The sequence below is a fragment of the Pinus tabuliformis genome, chromosome J (genome assembly GCF_031772625.1).
Source record: "Pinus tabuliformis cultivar Carrire ecotype Pingquan chromosome J, CPIR1, whole genome shotgun sequence".
Taxonomy (NCBI): Eukaryota; Viridiplantae; Streptophyta; class Pinopsida; order Pinales; family Pinaceae; genus Pinus; species Pinus tabuliformis.
In genome coordinates, this window is record NC_142295.1 from 1,495,915,635 (window position 1) to 1,495,919,864 (window position 4,230).

Consider the following 4,230-nt stretch of genomic DNA (forward strand, 5'->3'; position numbering starts at 1 on the left):
TTTTTATTGAGAACTTTTTTGAAGCTTTTAACATTCAATTCATTCCAAGAGATGAGAATAGATTAGCCGATTCATTAGCTATGTCTGCTAGTATTTTCAAGCATCCTATTAATCCAAGACTAAGGTATGAGGTAGGGATGAGACACAGACCCTCTGTTCCCGATAATGTTAAAAATTGGCAAGCTTTTGAAGATGATCAACAGATTAAAGAATTTTTTACTATAGCTGAGGAGTTTCAGGGCATAGAAGTTGATCAGGATAAAGAAGAAACAATAGAAGTTGCAGAAATCAGTGATTCAAAAGATTAAATAGCTAATCCAAAGATTTTTCAATTGAAGGATAATATTTTTCCAAAGGAAATTATTCCTCTTGAAAGGCTTTATAGCCCCAATGATGTGGCTGTTGACTCATGGAAGTTTTCACAGGATGAATACATTCAGGATCACAACATTGGAACTCAAGAGAAATTTAGAATTAATTATTTTTTCAAGATTAACTAGTAGAATGGTTCTGGATTAAGCACTCAAATGATAATCCGGTACCATTGGAAGATTGACTTCACCTGATTGAGGTCAGTCATGTACATATGTAGGAACTTGTACATAAATAAGCTTATGTGTTGAGCATTTGGTTTCAAGTTGCAGTTATTTAGTTAAACATTAGTGGATGAATAAGGGTGGATTTTCCAGTTTGAAACTGGTTTGCAGAGGTGTCAAACTTCAAGATTGTTAGGTTTTCAGTTGCCAGATTTAAGGGTTTTTACAGTTTTGGACTCCATGCCCAACTAAGGCTTCTGATCTATGATTCTCAATATTTTTTTAATCAGAGTGCAAGCATCTAATCACTGTAGATATTGGTGTGGGTTCACTGTACAAATATTCACACAATTAAGAGTTTAGAGAAGCAATATATGACTCCATGCCCAATGGATAAGGCACTGATCTGCAGTTCTTAGTGCTTTTGTGGCAAAATCACTATCCCCAGTTGGAGCCAGATGTTGTAGCTTATATTGGGCTTGAGGTTTATTTATCAATTATATCACTATCGAGAGTTATAAAACTCCTTTATATCCTTTACCCTTACCAAAAAAGTCTAAAAGAAATGAAATATTTTGTTTGTTATATATCGACATCTTTAAAGGGAGAAATGCAAAAGAATCAGATATAAAAGGTTATATGGAGCTATATGCATATATGGAGAGATATGTATATATGTATGTCACAAAACATAACTCCATCGGAAATCAAAATGCAAAAGAAATGAAGAAATAAAGTGCATTTTCAAAGAAAACAAGTGTTAAAAGGACCGGACTTGAAAATTATATGGTACATTTTAAAGTTCGGCGGGTCCATGTCACGGATGATGGCATCACAAATAAACGCCGATTGCGATCAACGATTGGGTTCCGGACTCGAAAAATTATATGGCGTATTTTATAAGAGCGGTGGGTCCGAGATAATGGGAAATGCTTATGTTATATGCATGTGACCTGGCCGATCGTGATATGCAATAAGGGTCAGACCCAAATGCATATATATCATATTTTAAAGTCTGGTGGGTCCACCCTTTATGCATATATTTGTTGATAAATGCCGATTGTGATTTATTGATTCTAGACCCGATATTTGATGTATTGTATTTGATAATCCCTCGCTTCTGATTATATTATGGGTCATAAAGGTTTATATGATATTCGTATATATTGTGTTGATGCAATTTTATAAAAAGCCTTATTATAATGAATTATAATAGAAGGGTTGGACTTGAAAGCATATATTTTTTATATTTTAAAGCTCAGCGGGTCCACCATCTTTGTGCAACACTATATATATATATATATATATATATATATATATATATATATATATATATAACACGCTGATTGTGGGCCTTACCCGATAGTGATATATGTTGTGTTATATCAAAACCTGACAGACCATTTGATCTGAAAAAGAGTAGATCAACGGTGCAGTTGAATTTGTGGGAAGGATGCCTTGGGAATTGCACTATGTCTGTATTGAAAAGGAAAATACAACTTATCATATGTTTTCATGATAAACACATAATTCCAGTATTTTCATGGTTATTACAGCCGGGTGCATAAGTTGAGTTCCTACAGGGGTTCGAGGCTGATTGCAATTTGCAATAGAAAACAACAAAGCACTGAATAGTTATAAAGCCAGATCTACCCTTATTGAGTTTTAGATTAATGAGAAATGTTACTTTGCTTTGTAATGTGGAAAATCAGGGATTAGATCTGGGGTTGAAAAGGAGAACAGATCTGATATGTATTTCCTAGCATTTTGGCCAATTAGAATGCTCAGGATTATACAAACTAAACAAATTGCATTACGGTTTAGAGGAACTAAACATCATTAGAGTGTTCATAGAGGAATTCGGCAGCAAATCAACAGAACAAGCCAACGGTCCTTCTAAATTCATTTTTGTTTTGTTATTTCTTGTTCTTCAAGGTGTTTTCACCCTTTGTAAATTCTGTAATAGTTTTATTTCATATATTTAGAAAGTAGTTAGATAGGTTTCAGAAATTCATAAATGTTCCACAAGGTATAAAAGGTGGAAAATTTACTAAGAAAGGGTTGGACTTTTGGAGAACCAGGCCACTGTATTTCTGATAACATCATTGATTAATGAAACAACCAGAAGTTTTCAGGAGTTGTTACATATAATTTGTAAGTCTTGCTATCATGCGTCATGCAATGTTTTCTTCTTTTTAAGTATAGTAATGAAGCTGCAGGGTAAAATCCCTTAAATAGTGCTCCTATACTTAAAGTCCTCACTTCCTTTCTAAGATATAGATAATAGTTTCTGTGAAAGACTAGCATATTATCTATTATTTATTTCTCATAATCATAATTCCTCTAAGTTACATATAATAGTTCTTGTGAAAGATCAGCATATTGTCTTTAACTTCCCTTTCAAACTTTCCTCATTCATTTATATTTAGCAACAAATGGCATTCTGAAATGTTCCGGTCATTAATGTATTAAAAGTCTAAGGCCAAGTTTTCCAAGTCCTTCATTTGAGAATATAATAAACAATAAGTGACAGTAATCAATCATTATTAATGTCTTAAGCACAATTTCCTTACAACCAGGAAATTGGTTTCTTAAGGAACAACACAACCCCTAATACTTACAATACATGAAGTATTTAACTAAAATCTACAACAACTACCATATACACTTGGAAATCTATTATTAACTACATAGGAATAAAAATTTGAATAGTGTGACCATGAGGTAGATACGATAAGATAACTTTGACATCTAGCCCCTTTTTTTTTTTTTCTGAATGTCGTTGGTGGGTAATCAATTCTACTATAGTGGCTGATTTGGCTATTCTTTAATAAATAGTGCTAGCTTTGTTGACTCAGCTAGGTGTTGACTCTTCAAACTTGCTTGTCTTGTTCCTCCTAGTAGTCGCACAGTTCACTCTCCTCTTCTTCATCTGGGGTTTTAACCTTAATAAGCCTGCAGTATATCTCATCTGCTTCTGTGTACCGTGAAAAAGTGGGATTCACTGCAAAAACGTGTTTCACTTCATGTTCAATGAAAATTGGATTACTGATAGCATCTAGCATTGCTTTTCCTATCATGCTGCCTATGATATCAGAGAGTTTGACATCATCCTTTGCGATGTCTTTTATCATTTTGACATAATCTTCTTTGGTCATGAGTTTATCATTAATGACAAACAGAGAAGGGATACCTTTTTGTGTCAAAGGTTAAATTCTGTTGAAAAATCTATTTATTGTCAGTTCCAAAGTCTGGCATTTCTCCTCAAGCTGTACAGTCAAGTTCTTTTTCGTCAATACCTTCTTTACCTGTAGGATAGTTCCTGTTCTGTCTCCTACTCCTAGCTCTTCTAGCTCATACTTGTTCTTTGAATTTAGAAATTTGATGATTCTGTTGGTTGTTGCTGGCATGTCTCCCAGCTCCTAGTTAATGGTTGAAATAGCCTCTTTAGCTTTTTCGACTAGCTCCTTCTGCTCAAATATGATTTGGATGTTGGGCCAAATCTCATTCATACCCTCAATGATATTGTTCCAGATGATTTCCTTTACTCTTCCCAGAGTGTTACCAATTGATGACTCCTTTTTTGATTTCTGTAATTTTTCAATTAATGTGTGTGCCCTCTGCATTTCTACTGAATGTGTAGTCTCATCTCTTTTAATCTGGTCCTGCAAAATTTTGACTTGAGTTTCCAATC